The sequence below is a fragment of the Hemicordylus capensis genome, chromosome 4 (genome assembly GCF_027244095.1).
Source record: "Hemicordylus capensis ecotype Gifberg chromosome 4, rHemCap1.1.pri, whole genome shotgun sequence".
In the NCBI taxonomy this organism is placed as follows: Eukaryota; Metazoa; Chordata; class Lepidosauria; order Squamata; family Cordylidae; genus Hemicordylus; species Hemicordylus capensis.
In genome coordinates, this window is record NC_069660.1 from 169,933,715 (window position 1) to 169,951,400 (window position 17,686).

The 17,686-nt window shown below is 44.4% G+C and overlaps 1 protein-coding gene and 1 long non-coding RNA gene across 20 annotated transcripts in view; one reads left to right on the forward strand and one right to left on the reverse strand.

Moving 5' to 3' along the window:
- Positions 1-17,686, reverse strand: part of LOC128322712 (uncharacterized) — a 255,068-nt gene that overhangs the window by 102,369 nt on the left and 135,013 nt on the right. For 13 of the 17 annotated variants that reach the window (XR_008305912.1, XR_008305903.1, XR_008305905.1 and 10 more), the window contains 4 exons: positions 12,062-12,220; positions 8,866-8,928; positions 2,384-2,466; positions 1,859-1,937 (listed from right to left, as the gene is read on the reverse strand). The exons of 1 other annotated variant lie outside the window; for it this stretch is intronic. This is a non-coding gene — a long non-coding RNA (uncharacterized LOC128322712). The remainder of the gene's footprint in view (positions 1-1,858; positions 1,938-2,383; positions 2,467-8,865; positions 8,929-12,061; positions 12,221-17,686) is intronic. 3 more of the 17 variants (XR_008305907.1, XR_008305904.1, XR_008305910.1) reach the window with 3 other exon arrangements.
- The window catches only part of LOC128322711 (uncharacterized), a 204,654-nt gene continuing 189,955 nt past the window's right edge, over positions 2,988-17,686 (forward strand). For 2 of the 3 annotated variants that reach the window (XM_053244514.1, XM_053244515.1), the window contains exon 1: positions 3,023-3,182. The gene's annotated coding sequence lies outside the window, so the exon portion shown is untranslated. Of the gene's footprint in view, positions 3,183-17,686 lie in introns of all 3 variants that reach the window. The other variant, XM_053244510.1, reaches the window with a different exon arrangement.

Here is a 17,686-nt window from a genome sequence, read left to right on the forward strand (position 1 = left end):
TGGTGGTGGTGGTGGTGCTGCACTGTGTTGCAACTCTGGTTGTCTATGCACAATTCTGCTAGGGGTGTGCAAGGTCCAGAGGCCCCCCGGTCCGGCACAGGGGGGCCTGTTACTTTAAGGGGGGGTGGTACTTACCCCCCACCCCGCCGCTCTTCCCCCTCCAGTGCTGTTCCGTTTAAAGATCTTCTTGGGGCGGCAGGGAGCTCTGCCACCCCTGCCCCCGTCATTAGTCCTGAAGGCTTAAAAGCAACGAGCGCTAGTGGCGCGCATGTGACCTGCGTGGCGCGCGTGCCTCTGATGCTGGCATGCGTGCCTCTGATGTTGGCGTGCGTGCGCCAGCATCAAATACGAGCGTGCGCCACGCAGGGCACATGTGCACCGCTAGCGCTCTTTGCTTTTAAGCCTTCAGAACTAACGACGGGGGCAGGGGCGGCAGAGCTCCCTGCCGCCCCAAGAAGATCTTTAAACGGAACAGCACCGGAGGGGGAAGAGCGGCGGGGGGGGAAAGTACCCCCCCTTAAAGTAACAGACCCCCGCCCATCCGGACCGCCAGACTGGTCCGGAGGTCTGTACAAGTGTGCCGGACCGAACCATGCACACTACTAAATTCTGCCTGTTCCATCTCAAAAAGGATATCACAGAATGTGGGCAGGCGAGCAGGGGGGAGAATCCAAAGTAATCAAGAGGTTGGAACACCTTCTGTATGTGCTCCATTCAGAAGGTGCTCCAGTTTTAATTTTTGTAAACTGCCTTGGGATATGTTTTATAAAAGGTGGCATAGAAATTGAATTATAAATAAAGAAAAGAAAAAGGCAGTCCAAAGACTGTCATGCCTTTTCATTTAGAAAAGGGTTGATTATAAGCCAAATTACACAGTCGGTAGAAGGTGTCAGAGATGTCCGTAGAAGGTGTCAAAGATGTTGCCTGACAAAAGCTCTTTTTAAACAAAGCACTCACCAAGTGAATATCCAAACCATAGCATTGGGGTCAACCCTTTCCTCTGGTGCCATTTCCCCACCGGAAATTGTCACTTCAGAACTGCTATTTGCCACATCAGAGGCAAATAGCAGCTTGAGGGGAAGGGTAACTGAAGCAGCTGTTTACTGCTAATAGTGAGTTTGAGGGCAAATAGCAGTATTAGGAGTGATTTCTAGTGGAGGAAAGTCCTCGAGGGAAAAGAGCTAACCCCTCTTCTCCCTGTGCACCACTGTCTTGACCTGAATCTGGAAGCCCCATGGTTGCTTTTTGTTTAAGAAGAGTCATTGCCAGGCTTGAGCACATTTTAAAATGATCCATTCGGAGTAATGTATAGTTTTGCCCTGAGGGAGGACATGATAGAGGTTTATACAATTATGTATGATGTGGAGAAAATGAATAGAGGAAAATTTTGCTTCCTGTCTCATCACATTAGAAGTCATAGTCACCCAGTGAAATTGATGGATGGCGATTCTTTTGTATGTTAAAAGGTGATTCTTTTAATTAGATTTATGGTTTTAATTTTTTAATGTTGGTTTTAAATGACTGTAATGTTAATGGTCTTAATGTTTAAATGATTTTAATTGTTTAATTTAGTTTTGATTTTAATTGTTAATTGATTTTGTTGTTGTTGTTTTGATGTAAACTTCCCTGAGACATTTTTGGAAGGGTAGTACGTGAATGAATGAATGAATGGCCTGAAAGTCCTTCTTCACATAATGAACTTCTGGGATTCACATGACATGAGATTTGCTGGTGGCCACTGCTTAGATGGATTTGAAAGGGGATACAACAGATTTAGGGAGAAGAGGTCTATCAGTGGCTATTAGCCATTATGGCTAAATTGAACCCCTGTAAGCAGAAGTTGCCTCCCTCTGAATACCTGTGGCTGGGGAACATCAGTGGGAAGAAAGATTCAAGTCCTGCTTGCGGATTTCTCCAAAGCAATAGGCTGCTCACTGCTGGAAATGAATGAATGAATGAATGAATGAAAACTTTATTGTTAGCCACCCCTTAACAAACCATTATTTGGGCAGCTCACAACACAATATGGCTGCGGTGCTGCTCCCAGAAGCCTGCACATGGCATCAGCACACACATGGCTGCCACACATGCGTGGCGGCCATGTGTGTGCCAATGCCATGTGCAGGCTGCTGGGAGCAACACTGCAGCCACACAGCCCGGCTTTTTAGAACCAACAGTGCCGCAGTGGGGTGGGGAGGCAGTGGAAGAGCAGGTAAGACCTGTATGCCTCCTTTTAAAGCTACCACTCCCCCCACCCCACCAAAATAATTTGACTGTGGCAGCTTGGATTATTTCGGCACCTCTGTAATGACTGTATTCCTGTATTTATACTTCAGGTGAGTAACTGAGTGTGTTCAGATATCATGATGAATTGGCAACTCACCAAACCACCAGTTTCCAGAGCATTCCTGTAAGTCTGACTTTCTGTGTCAGGACAGCTATAACCATTGGGTGTGCTTTGCAAACCTGCCAATGTTAAATAAAACAAATACGATGAATATTTATATACCGCTTTTCAACAAAAAGTTCCAAAGTGGTTTTCATAGATATACATAAATAAATAAATAAAATGGCTCCCTGTCCCCAAAGGGCTCACAATCTAAAAAGGAAACATAAAATAGACATCAGCAACAGCCACTGGAAGGATGCTGTACTGGGGTTGGATAGGGCCAGTTGCTCTCTCCCTGTTAAATAAAGAGAATCACCACTTTTAAAAAGTGCCTCTTTGCTCAGTTAGCAAGGGATGTTCTGCCCTACTTGCAGACCAGAAAAGGGGTATATCACTAATGAGGCAAAAGGAGACAGCCTCTGAGGGGCCCCCCCGCCCAGTTCTTGCCCCCAGGCCAGTCCTTGACCAATTCTGCCATACAGCATGCCTGAAAGGGAGAGCAAAGGCAGCTGCCTGCCTGCCAAATCTCTCCCTGCTTCCCCACCCATGCAGTGTGCTTGAGAGAGAGAGCCGCTGGGAGCCCAAGGCGACGGAAGGAGGGAGAGAAGCACACTTCCCCTCGGCAAAGCTTCCTCCTTGCTGGCAGACTGAGGTAGCTAAGGATAATTGTTTGGATTGCTGCTGAGCTCTGTCCTGCTATTGTGGGAGGGGACAGTTCTATCTGTCTTCTATTGCCCAGGCTGGACCTGAAGGAGGAAGAGGGAGGGAGACACTACAAAGAAGACAAGAAAGGGTAAACCCCCACCCCACCCCATTTTTGTTTTTAAAATTGTGGTGCTTGGAGTTCAGTTTGCGAACTGTCTCTCTTCAAAGGGCAAAGGGGAAGAATTTCATGTGTGGGGGGGCATGGAGAAGGGAGCACCCTCGTGGAGTTGTACATGTCTTCTCTCTGTGCTTTCAAAACTCCTGAACTCTGCACAAGGAAAACTAAGGCCCCCCCCCCCCATTTTTGTTTTTTACAAATTGTGGAGCTTGGACTTCAATTTGCAAACTGTCTCTCTTCAAAGAGAGAAGGGAAAGAGTTTCGTGTGTGGGGGTGTGGAGAATGGATCACCCTCACGGAGATCGGGGCTGTCTTGTGTATGTTTCATTTTTGTACCAGTGTCTGCTCTCTGTGCTTGCAAAACTCCTGAACTCTGCAAATGTCCTGAAAAAGCAAAAGCAGCAGGAGGGAAGCTGGGAGGGGGATGCCTTACTTCCAAACACTCCATTCAGCTATGACGAAGGAAAGAGTGTAATCCAGGAGAGAGAGGCATGAGGGAGCAGCTAAGCAGCTCCTGCTTTTCTGAATGGTGCACCTCTTTCCCGCCCAACCCCCAAGTTGCATTAAAAACCAACAAGAATTCCAAGGTCTCCCCCATACTCCTTAAAAAAAAAAAACCCATTCCCTTGGTTCTCTTACATCTTTATATTCTTGGAAATTCAGTTGTTTAAATATTGGATCCTTTAGAGACAGAGAGGGGAGCAGATAAAGAATTATACAGGATGTGGGAAAATGTTAAGTTGTGTTGAAATGTTTCTGCTAATGCATATTTGGATGAATACACTTGTTTGATATTATTGTACTCTTGTGAGTTCAGTTGCTGTTTGTGCCCTCAAGAACCCATGTGTGCCATGTTGTGTGTGTGTGGAGGGGAGAAAGATGCTTGATTTTAGGGATGTGCAAACAGGTTTGACCCTGAACCTCTTCGAGGTCGAACCGGTTTGATTCGACTGTTCAGGGTCGAACTGACCCCCCCCCCCATTCAGTCCGACCCCGGATCGAACAGCCCCAGATGTTCGGAGGTTTCGTGAGCTTTAAATTCTTTTTTAAAAATAATAATTTTTTACCTTTTACTCCCTTCAGAAGAGTTTCTGGAGGTGGCGAGGGGTTCACAGAGGTTCCCCCTCCCCCATCAGCCTTTAAAATGACTCCCTCGCTCAGTTCTGCCACTCTTCGGCCAGTTTTCGGCCTTCACCCAGTGGCCTTGCAGCCTGGCGGTCTTTATGCAGGCCGCACGCCTGTGCACATGGCCTCTGCTTGTTTGCTCTGTGTGTGTGTGTGTGTGTGTGTGTGTGTGTGTGTGTGTGTGTGTAGGGGGGAAAGATGCTTGACTTCCCAGTCAGTGTACACAGGATTGCAGTTTTATTATAAAAGTATATCAGCACAAAGTCTCAGGTGGTGTGGTTGTGTTTTGAAATAAGGGTCAAGGCTTTCAAACAGAGTTACTTAGTGACAACCCTAGATTGGAAAATATCTGAAAGAACTACATCCAAGCACTGGTTTGCCGAATTGTTTGGATGTTTTAATTGTAAACTACCCTGAGCCATTTTGGAAGGGCGGTATAAAAATTGAATTAATAAATAATAAATAATAAATAAAAATGTTAAATTAATTTGCATTGCTCTTTAAGACATGTTATTTTACCATGGAAAACCTCTACTGTGAAAAGCCAATATACTTAAAATGCAGCATGTAATTTCTACAAGTTGCCTTTCCCATATTTTGCAAATTGTTTTGTAACCCCCCATCATTTGGTCCATATATGTTGGAGTGGATTCAAATGACAGTTTGGGTTGTCTGTTAATCTGCTGCACTACATTACATGTGTCCTTAATGTTCTTCTGCAGCAGAGACATGGGTTCAGGAGAAGGAGAGGAAGGCAGCGGTGGGCCAATTTTAAAATCTTGGTTTTGGGCCCACTCCAACCTTGGTACACCCCTGGTCCAGAAGTCAACATCTGTAACTAAGATTTGAAGTTGGAGACAGATGTCAGCTTCTGGACAGCAAGTAGAGCAGAATTTGCTGATACTGGTAGTGTATTTGCACATATAGTGCAGCAGATTAACAGACAACTATCCCAGCACCAGAAGTCAGGTTCATGGGCACTCACCAGTTCACCATAATGTCTGAATCTACCAATTGTCTCTGCTGGTTGTATGTCAAAGACAATACAATCTACTGTATTACACTTTTTCTCACTAACAATCCAGTGCTGGTGGTATAAATGTTTCAAACAAATATAAATCAATATGGGTTTGTTTTTGTGTTTTTGTTTGTAATGGGAACACGTGCTACTTTTTCAGAAGGCAGCAGACAATAGAGTCTATTCAATAGTTTGTTCAAGTAAGTTTCAGATCTTGGGTTCCCTGAAGTAATATGCTGAGATTGGTGGGTCTGTATATTGTGACCAATCACAGTATATCTTGACCTACAAAGGAAACTGGCTGGGATGGTGGCGGAGGGGCACACACTCCTGAGGTGGAACCCAATTGCGTGAGTCTGCCCAATTGATTCAAAAGTTAAACACCAATTGACACAAATTCAAAATGAAATGATAATGTAATTGCAAACTGAGTACCCGATTAATGAACTGGTTACTAGTTTTTGTGTTGAATGTTCAATTTCAGTTCAGGTACAATGCAAACAATTGATTTTTAGATTTCATTTGAGTATTTATTTATTTATTTATTTACATTTATATCCTGCTCTTCCTCCAAGGAGCTCACTGTTCACTGAAACCCTATTACTGAACTGGTTTTTGGATTCAGATTTGACTTGCAACAGACTAATATGGTTCTTACTGGAAGTTATCTGTACTCTGCTTGCGTCTCACATTGATGGTCAGCATGTGTGGTATAAAGGAAGGGTATTTTTCGTGCGAAGGAGGACTGGGTATCTTTGTTGTTGTCTCCTTTCCTCAAATGCAGAACATATACTACCATAGATAGATAGATAGATAGATAGATAGATAGATAGATAGATAGATAGATAGATAGATATTGGCCTTTTACTCTGTTGCAATATGAGTGCATGTATATTTTTGTCAGGTTTACTCAGTGCCAGGGTGCATGAATTTCAGAGAATTTCCTCTTTGTGTTGGGCTGATGGATGCCAAGAGAAAGACAAATAATCAGAGTCAATCTATCTATATCTCTTTCTCTTTCTGTGTTATGGGATGGGGTTGTGTACTTGTGTGTCATGATTTGTGTACTTGTGTGTCATGATTTGCCTTCCCCATCCCTACACAGTGTGCATTTACCCATCTGGGCATCTTTCTGTGTCTGTCTTGATCCCAGAGGGAGTGCCACTTTATTTTTCTTCATTAAGATGTATGTATGTGTCCTGACAGACAAGAAAAGTGTTCCTCAAAATTGAAGCAATGGGCAACTTCCTTGATAGTTTTTTTTGCTTGGGGTAGGAGAGTTCTGCCTAGAGCTAGACTGGTTAATAAGGATATCTTCTCATTGACAGTCACCTCTCTGCCTCAGCATCACATTTGGGACACAGAAGCATCACATTTCTCTCTCTCATTTCTCATACATACACACTCACTTGATGCAAATCATGCATATAGGGGAACAAAATTATTTTATACAGCTGCCTTCCTCCCCTCATTTCTTACCTTAGTTTTGGGTCACTGCTTCATTATTATAAGAGCATGTCTTTGTTCATTTTGAAATTGCAAAATCTATCTGCTGCTTCTTCTGCTCTGTGCAGAAATTTATAGCAGTGTGTGTGTGTGTGTGTGTGTGTGTGTGTGTGCAATAAAGTGTTGGATGTGCCCATAGGTTTGGGTTTTCTTTGCATCTATGGGTCTGTTGTACCTACTTGCATCAGAACACCTTGTTGTGCTACAAGCTGTTCTTAAATAGGAGCATGTGTTTGTATTTTCTGGGTCATTTACTATATTTGTTCACAAATGTGCCTGGCATGGCATCCAAGGTAATATAGGAAATTATATAGGAAATTATATAGGAAATATAGGAAATAGACAAATACAGGCAATTGTCCCTCCTTATTTCAGTTTCTTATCTTACATTTGATAATTCATTGTTGCTCAGATATTTCTCCTTATTAAATGATATACATTTATGTAACCTGTGTAACTCTACAGGCAAATCTTGCTATCTGCAGAGCCAGCATCTCTGCATCTCTGCGATCAGGTAATTGACACTCAGCCTCAGCTTCAGAACAAAAAGGGTTAAATTCCACATATCTGTGGTTTCAGGGTTGGCTGGAAATGACCTTTGAGGTAATTTCTGGCCACCATTTTGAGGACAGAAGCCATTTTGTGGCTCATTTGTAAAGTTTAATCATGATTTTTCACCAAAAATGGCAGAATTGGGTGTTTTGGAGGGCATTGCTGGACCTCTGGAGACCCACAGAGCATAGTACAGCACTTTGTTCCTGTAATGTATCAATATTTTCAGCTGGTTTTAGCCTCGTCCTCCCCCCTCCAGGAACCCAACCCCCCTCCGAGTCCCATTGATGCAATGGCCCATTGTCTATGGTTCCGTTATCCATGGCTGAAGTGGAAAATGGAAGCCCATGGATAACAGGATTCACCTGTACCTTCTAGTACAGAAGTAGGCAACCTTGTCTCTCCAGCTGTTGTTGAACTACACATCCCATCATCCCCAGCCACAAGTTGGGGAGAAGGATAGAAAGTGTCTAAAAGTGAAGGGGAAACACTGAGGAATTATAAGAATGGAATGGGAGGGAGAAAACATACTTCCATCTAAAGACGGCTAGAAATTATTGAGCTGTTGAGGCTGGATTTTTAAAACATCTTTCTCTTCCCCATACCATGTCTGGCACAGCAGTCATAAAGGGAAAAAATATCATTAAACATGTGCAGAATTTCATGGTCCTCTCACTGAAAAACATCACCTATTTTTTACACACCAGTGAATAGAGGAAAGGTGTAGATAAACCATAGTGCACCTTGGAGTGATATATCAGAATGTTGGCTCCCAAGAGCATTCTCCACCGTCCTCCACACTTGAGTGCCCTTTGTCACTGTAACTTCCAATCATTGTTCTTTGCAGGGAGGGGGTTGTTTTGTGTTGTTTTTAATTTAACCAAGGCCAGTATTATCAGCACTGGCTTATTGCCTTTTACTGCTTGAGGCAGGAGCAGGACAGAATGCCCGCAGTCACTGCCTCATGGTTCACTTGTCACCTGAGCCCATCACCACACTTTGCCTCATGGGGGAGCTGCCCCTGAGTATTATAGCTATTAAGATCTTTCACCCTCTTTTGTTTTAATTTTTTGAAATAGAAGTCTGCTAATATTCATGCATACTCAGATGTAACCCTCAGTGCTGTTAATGGGATTTCCAAGAAAAGGAGGGAGAAGAGAACATAAGTTTTGGAGAAAGAAGTAGGGCTGCACATCAAAAATATTGTTCCCATCCCAACTACTCTGAGTTTAAATGGCAAAACATCATCCCTCAAAACTTAAGAACTTTAAACTGTAGATGTATGGAAACCACTGGTGATATTTCTCTGAAATGTGGGAGGCATCATGGCATCAGAAGGTTCTACCATGCATGCAATTGTCATCCCATTCTGCAAAGAAATAAAGAAGTTATGGTGTGGGGTTACTTCAAACATGTTGGGTTACCTTTACAGAAAGCTCTTCTCCTACCTACCTGAAGTTTTGGTGGTAAAATGCCCTCAGAAGGGGCTACCATACCTACAATTTTTATCCCATCCTGTCAATAAATAAAAGTTATAGGCATCTTAGTGATTTATTATTATAGCCTAGAGAATAGGTTAGCACAATTACAACCTTATCACTCATTCTCTCCCTCTTGCCAGTAATCAAAAGTGTGTGAGATTAGCAATTTAAAGTACCATTTTTACAAATAAAAGGAGAAAATTGTCATCCCAACAGCACCATCAATGCGTGCTTATCTGGAAGTTAGCTTGGAAGTATGTTCAGTGGGGAATAACTCCCAGGAAAGTGTACACAGGATTGCAGTGAAGTCATTAAAAGAAATGATTGTGCAGGAGGAAAGGGAAAATATCAGCAGGATTTCATGAAGTGATTTACAGTATTAACGATGAGCAACAGTGTTTAGAGAACCCGAAGACACTTAAAACCAAATCAAAAATTGTTTCTTTTGTTTATACCACTCCAAGCTCCATAGGAGTCTTGGCAAAAGGAGAAACTGAAATGCTGTGTTCAATAAACCAGAAATGTTTGACAACTCAATTGATTTTTTTTGGGGGGGGGGGATAGTCTCAGTGAGGACAGTGGGAGACAAGGGGTGGGACAGGGAATGAGGCAGACAACTGGCAACATCCCACCCCTTAGTGTGGACAGAAAATAGTAACATGAGCAAACTTCTGAAATTCATGGGAACTGCTGCATGTGAAAGTGCATCTTGTCTTCATATAGTTCAATCCACAAATCCACAGAAGTAAGCATGAAAAATGCTTCTGTTTGGAAGGGCCTTTATAATTTATCAAGCAGCATTAATGTGGATCATACATTTGTGTGTGTGCGCGCTAAAGAGCGGACCAAATGGAAACCCAATAGAGCAGTGATTCTCAAACTTGGGTCCTCAGGTGTTATTGGACTTCAACTCCCATAATCCCCAACCAAAGGCCACTGAGGCTGGGGATTATGGGAGTTGAAGTCCAATAACACCTTAGGACCCAAGTTTGAGAATCCCTGCAATAGAGGTTTATATAATTGTGCATGGTATGGAAACAGTGGCTGATATATTGCACAAACGTATGTCCTTATTGTAACAGCATGCATGCAGTTTCACCATGTGCTCTTGCACACATTTAAAACATTGCTCAGATGTGGTTGTGGAATACTATGGCCATTGTTAGCCATATGATTGCATTTGTGCAGTTTTTGTGTGAGTGCACTTCCGCAACTGTGCATGTTGTGTTACTAATTACATGGAAGTTTGTGCAGCATGTGGTGATCAAGCAGTGGAGAAAGTGGTTTTTCTCCCTCTCTCACAAGACTAGAACCAGGGGCCATCCCATGAAACTAATTGGCAGGAAATTCAGGACAGGCACAAGCAAGTACTTCTTTACACATTAGGCCTGTGCACATTCAGAAAATTCAGATTCAAATTGTTTCAAGCCAGAATTTTACAAAAATTTCAGAAACTGAAGTTCACCCTTGGACCATCATTTAACCACCATGTGGAGGAATCTGCCCTTTGCCGTCATGAAAATGGGTAACAGCCATTTTGCCCACTCCACCCCCTTTTATATATCCAGAATGGATGGGCATACAGTTATGAAATCTGGCATTCATGAAGTCCACATTGGCAGGACTCTGTGATCCCCCCCCCCAAAGCTATGGGTTTTTTCAAAACTATTTTGTAAAGTTCCAGGAGACGTGAAGTTAGACATAACGTCATAGTTCATAGACATAATTAGTCTATGAAATTGTTACAACTGATGAAGTGTGTATTGTGCATTCCCCATAGGCACAATTCCCCAACAGCAGGGTTTGGCCAAGCTGGGCACTAGCCTGGGGACCCAGGGCCACCAGAGTTCCCATGGCCACCTCATGAGGACCAAGTGCCCATCTTTGTGCAGCAACAGTGACAGCTGTGAGTCATGCCATCACTGCTTTCTTCCAGCACACCCCATCTGCAAAAGGGACAATTCTCCTGAGGCTTCTGTGTCATTTTGTGACCTTTGGCGGATATTCCTTTTGCAATCGGGGGGTACCAAGAATAGGCAACTCCCTCATGTTGCCCTCTCTTCCTCCCAAAGGCCCTGTGATGACACAAGGGCCCATGGGAAGAGTAGAAAGAGGAGCTGCTGCTGCTGCTGCTGCTGCTGCTGCTGCCACCAAGGATCTCGGTGTGGCAGTTCCTCCTCAACCCTCCCCATTGATGAATGCTTCAGGGGTGCGACTAGGGAGCCATTGCTCCCAGAGCACCCTGAATTTCAATATTCCCCACAGAAAGAGGATTGGGGCTGAAAGGTGAAGGAAAGGGCAGTGTGCACAAGGGCAAGAACAGCTGTCCAACCCAAACAGATTTACTGCCTGGGCGGAATCTCACTAGAGGTTTAACCTCTACAGACTCCAAGCCGATCCAAATGATGTTTCACTCCAAATGATGTTTCACCTTGCACACACAATAAGGATGTGCACACACCATGAGTGAACATATTCTCCCTGCTCCCAGCACACAGGGATGTCTTTCCCTAATGGTGTGGCCAAATCAATAAGGTTCAAACTGCCATTATACACTTGCTACTAGTTTAAATGAGATTAGGGAAAGGAGCCCCTGTGCGCTGGGAGGGGAGAAGGATGTATGCACATCTTTATCATGTGTGCAAAGGCTAACAGCTGGAGTTGCTCTTTGGGCTGAAACCTCAAGAAAAGCATGGCAACTTTTTAAAAAGGCATGCCTCCCACCCTACCAAAACAATGACAAGATAGGGGTGTGATTTTACCAGCGACAGAAACTAAAGACTGCCCCTGGTAAATAAGGACATTTGATATGATTGTGTGGGTCAAACTAACATACACATTTGTAAAGGAAGAATTTGGAAACCAAACTTCAGCACCCAAATGTAGACTTATTTGCCCTGTATCTCAGTGTGAAACTTGATGGGCTGATGACTGCCTCTTTTTCTATCTGTTGGTCAGGTCAAATCCTCTGGATGCTCCTTCATGAACACTTCCTCATTTTCCCAGCATCCACTTCTGTCCAACCCCATTTTGTGCAAGAGCAGCTAAGAGACCAAGAGAGCAAGACACAAAAGCAAGCATTTGCAGCTGCTTATCACAGCCCCACTCCCCACCTCCCCTGCCCATCGTGCAGGCTGGACCCATAAAGCGGCTTTTCTCCAACATACATTTGCTCTCTGTAAGGTGACCATTCTCTGAGTCCTCCCTTTCATAAAGAAGCGAACACTCAGCACTGCTTGCTCGGCTGGTTCCAGCAGGACTTGGCACTGTTTGCTCACAGACGGTATCTCACCATACACATGGGCTGCTTCCATTGTCGACAAACTCTGCATAGGAATACAGTGGACATCATCAGAATGTCATTGCAGCAAGTCTAGCTCTGCCTGCTTTAGGCTGAACAATGCCTCTGCCACCCCCTCATACATCCGCTTGCCCACCCCTCTGCATTTGCCTTTTGTTGTCTGAGAAGGGGCTTGGAAGAGTTACTGGCTCATGGAAGCAAGATTAATTACTCCCTGGTTCTTCCATTTCACCACCCCCCACTCCCCGCTACAAAGCCGCTGTACTTGGGAGATCCAGCTACACTGCCCTTCCTTCTGTTCTTCGTCCTAATAGTGGGGATGCAAGAACAGGACATGGGACAGGCTAGAGCATGGAAGGGAAATTAGAATCCCACTATAACACCTGCCCTCCAACTAGCACCAGGGTGGTGATGGAGGTTCTCACATATGTCACACATGACATCTGCAGATGGAGAAAAGTGGGAACGTGTAAGCTGCATTGCAAAGACCCTGAAGATGTACCTGTTTTCCCAGGCTTTTAACTGAAATATAATTTTTAGATTTTAATGTGTTTTTATCTCTTATGATTTTTATCTTTTTATGAATTTTAGATCTTTTATATTATATTATGTTTTAATTCTGTACACCGCCTAAAGATTTTGATGTTAGGCAGTATATACATTCAACAACAGCAACAGCAACAACAACAACAACAATAATAATAATAATAAACAGTTCTGAACATGAACAAGCTTGGCTAGCTCTTTCCTGCCAAGCTTAGCAGGAAAGCACAAACAGCTAGAAACATGCACAACCAACTCAACAGTAGGGATGTGCAAACAGGTTTGACATTGAACTGGTTCGGTCCAGCCCCGGACTGAACACTCTGCAACTGTTTGGGGGGTTCACACATTTTAAAAAAATTTAAAAAAAAATTTAAAAAAAATTTACTTACCCCCTTCGGAGGAGTTGTTGGAGACAGCAGGGGGGCGATCCACAGAGGCCCCCCTCCCCCTGCCGGCCTCCCTTCATGCCTATCCTGGCTGTTTGGCCGGCTCTTCCACCCTTTCAGGCCTTCCCCCTCTGGTGCGGCAGCCATTTTGGAGGCCCCCGCACCTGCACAATTGGCCTTGTTTAAAAAAAATGTCTGCGAACCCCCCTGGACCGAATCAAACCAGGAAGCGTTCAAGGGAGTGCCGGACTGAACTGGCCCAGTCCAGTTCAGGTCCGGTCCAGACTCGAACCAAACCAAACCAGCCGGTTCCGTGCACACCCCTACTCAACAGTGTCCTCCTGTTTGATCAATAGGATCAAAACATAGTCATCTTTCCTGTGTGCGTGCACACATGTGTGCGCATGCACATGCACATGCGCACGCACACACACACACGCTTCCATCCATGAAATCTTTAGAAAGTATTCACTGTATAATTTAAAAGGATATTTCCAAACACCTGGCTTTATCACAAGTGTTTTGCAAAGTTTTATTGCAAGTTTGAATTTGCCCCCTGTGGATTTTTAAAAATTTATAAATAATTTTAATTATTTATAAATTATAATTATAAATAATTATTTATAAATAATTTTTTATTTACAAATTGGGCTACACTCTAATGTGCAATGAAAAACCCAAAACGTGTGTGAAGTGCTCCCCAATAACTTGCAGGGACTTGGGGATAAATCTGGCCAATATGTGAATGAATATCTTATATTCTGGAGGAGATGTGAGCTCAATGCTTCATCTAGAAATGCTTCAAGTGTATTTTCAAGTGTAATATTAACAGCACGGTCATATCCTCATCTCATGCCTACTGGCAGGATAGGATCACTCATACGCCCCTTTGCACTGCCAGAGCACTATGCTTCACCAGTGGTCTGGAAAACTCTAGTGCAGCAATATGTTTGCACCAGTGGGATATGCTTCAAGAAGGGGAACCTGGGTGATGTTGGGGACACTGCAGGAGAAGAATAGAAGCTAAATGGAATAATGTACTCATTCAGGAATCAGTTGTGCCTCCACAATAGTGGAACAGTCCACCTGCAAAAGAAGATCGGGAAAATGCTACCATTTGAGTCCATGGAAAGTCCTAGCCGATTGCCCCATTCCTAACTCTACAGCCAATCATGACACACATAGGACCCAGCAAAGAATCACAGAGTCTGCAGCAATGTCTTGACCCTTTCCTTGGAAAGCTGCTGTTCTTAAAGGGAACTTGCTGGATTCCTCAGGCACTGGCTCAGGTAATGCTGTGGGGCCTCTGCTACAATGGGCAGGACCTCAAGGAACTCCTCATAGTCGAAGGGCAAAGCTGTGTCCTCAGGTGAAGATGGGTGGGGGCTTGGGTTCCTTTGGCTCTCCTGCTGTGGAGTGCTCCAGTGGCAAGGCCACTAGAGTAGTCCCCAGTCTGTCTCCTCCCCAAACTCTCCATGTTGTGCCACAAATGGGGGGGTGGGTCCTGAATGGGTAGTTTTGTACTTTGGAGTGGTGCAGGGAAAATTGTTGGCTCCTCTTCCTCCCAATCAATGAAGAGGGTGAATCTGTGGTGGAGACAACAGCAACTCTCTCCCTTCTCCCAAGACTGGAGGTGAGGAGGAAGAAGCACCCACAAGGATTTAATCCAATCAACTCAACAAAGGTTACAAAGAGGCATTCATCAGCCCATCAATGCAGGATGGAAGTGACACCAAACTGAGACGCAGGACAGATAAGAGTAAAATAGTATGTTTAGTTTCCAAATTCTGCCCATACAGATGAGTAAATTAGACTGACACAAACAATCCAATTGTCCTTATTTAACAGGGACAGTCTCTATTTTCCGGTATCCACCCTGATATTCTGTATTTTGCCCTCCTTTTTTTTTTTTTTTTTTTTGGTGAGGAGGGGATGCCTTTTTTGGTAAAGCTGCCATTTTTTTCTTGAGGTTTCAGCCCCCACCCAGACAATGAGATGTCTGTTCCAGTCATAAAAGTTTCTCCCAAAACTTTCCTATAATATTGGTAGTTCTAAGGCTGCCACCACCACCAATAAAGCTGTTGACAGAGCTTTAAACCACACACCCCCACCAGGCTTGGGTGGAAATCCCAGGGAAATTCTCCTGATTTTGCAACTGAAAAAGTATACAAAAAGCTTCCATGTGCAAGCTAAAACTGATAGTTTCTGAACATATGAGGCATGTTGCACCAGAGAAAAAGACCCCTTTCCTTAAAAAGTTAAAAATCAACTCGGAGAAGCTTGTAAAATGTAAAGAACAAGCTGGGGTGGGGGTTCATTCAAATGCTACAGACTTCTTCAGTTTTCGGCTCCCTCAGCTTTCAGTTACAAGTAAAAATACTCAGTGGTTGCAAGACGACATCAAAAAGCACTCCAGATGATATTGGGGTTACACACATTAAAAATTGTGGTTACCCAGTTGCAAAAAACATGGATGTAAGAAAATACAAAAACACCTTTAGAGGTTTACAGTCTTTTGCAATGCTCTAGCTAGATGGGTGCAGGCTTAGCTTAGTTACATTATAAGCAAACAACAATAGAATGGCTTCAGGGATATGCAAAGCACATGAAAGCAAACAAAAACCTAACTCACACTCTAACTAAACAAACTTTCCACTTTCCCCCGGGGTCTACTCATGAGTAGCCCACCAAGGATCTACTCATGAGTAGATGCCCACCGGATACTCATGAGTAGACCCCTGTGGTCTACTCACAAGTAGACCCCCATCAGCTTACTAATGAGTAATCCCCTTTTTACTCATAAGTAGACCCCCACATTGGCTACTGACAGGTAACCCCCCCATCGGCTTTTCACAGGTAGACCCCCACTGGATTACTCATGATTAGACCCCCGCCAGCTTACTCATGGGTAGACCCCTCCCCCGCCAGCTTAATCATGAGTAGACCCCCACCGGCTACTACCACCATAAGCTTACTCTCGAGTAGACCCCGGTCAGCTTACTCATGAGTAGACCCCCCAGTGACTCACTCACAAGTAGACTGCCTGTCAGCTTACTCACGAGTAGACCCCCCGGTGCACTCCCACCCTGCTTGTCTGCGGGGAGAGCCCGCTTAGCCCGCTTTCCCCATTTTCCTTCCCAAACTTGTTCTCAATGATCGTAAGATCATTGTCTCAGAGCAATGCCAATGTGAGGGGAAGAAAAGTGTTGAATCATCCCCTCCATGCTATCTGAGCAAAGGCTTCTCCCAAAACATTCCTATAATATTGGTAGTTCTAAGGCTGCCGCCACCACCCACTTATCGACAGAGCTTAAATCCACACACACCCCGGGCTTGGGTGGAAAGTCCACAGAAATTCTCCTGCTGTTGCAACTGAATATATATATATATATATATATATATATATATACACACCTTCCATGTGCAAGCTAAAACTGATAGTTTCTGAACATATGAGGCATATTGCACCAAAGAAAAAGACTTCTTTCCTTGAGTTAAAAATCAACTTGGAGTAGCTTGTAAAATGTAAAGAACAAAAGGGGGGGGTTCATTCAAATGCTACACACTTCTTCAGTCTTAGGCCCCCTCAGCTTTTAGTTACAAGTAAAAATACTCAGTGGTTGCAAGAATGTGTCAAAAAGCACCCCAGATGATATTGGGGTGACACACAGTCTGACTAAACAAACTTTCCCCTTTCCTACCGGGGGGGTCTACTCATGAGTAGCCAACCGGGGTTAACTCTCGACTAGACCCCCACCAGCTACTCACAAGTAGACCCCCATCGGCTACTCACAAGTAGAACCCCTCAGGCTGGCTCCCGCCCTGCTCATCTGTGGGGAGAGCCCACTTAGCCTGCTCTCCCCATTTTCTTTCCCAAACCGGGTCTCACTGATCGTGAAATCCAGCTCTTTGAATCAGAGCAAGCCAATGTGAGGGGAAGAAAAGTGTTGAATCATCCCCTCCATGCTATGTGAGAAAAGGCTTCTCCCAAAACTTTCCTATAATACTGGTAGTTCTAAGGCTGCCACCACCACCCACTAATCGACAGAGCTTAAACCCCCACCCCAGCTTGGGTGGAAATCCCAGGGAAATTCTCCTGCCTTTTCAACTGAAAAAGTATACAAAAACCTTCCATGGCTGCCACTTTTTTCTTGAGAGGTTTCAGTCCCCACCCAGACAATGAGAGGTCATAAATGCTGCTGAATCTATCTGAGTTGTGCAGCTATCCTTTCCTTGGTGCACCTACTCCTTTCCTTGCCCTTTCAGCCCCAGTCCTCTTCCTCTAGGGGAGCACTGAAACTCAGGGCCCTCTGGCGGCAGTGGCAACCCAACAGCACACTGACTCCTATGCAGGGGTGTAGCTAGGGGAGAGTGGGCCCGTGTTCATCCCTCTTTCTGGCGGCCCCCCAGACTGAGGGAGATAATGAAGAAAATAGGGAGGGATGTAGCTGGAGGGCCCTCTGGAGCTGGGGGCCCGTGTTCTTTGAACCCTTTCGTTCAGTTATAGCTACGCCCCTGCTCCTATGCATTTTCATTTGGACAAGGGAGAATGCCATGCA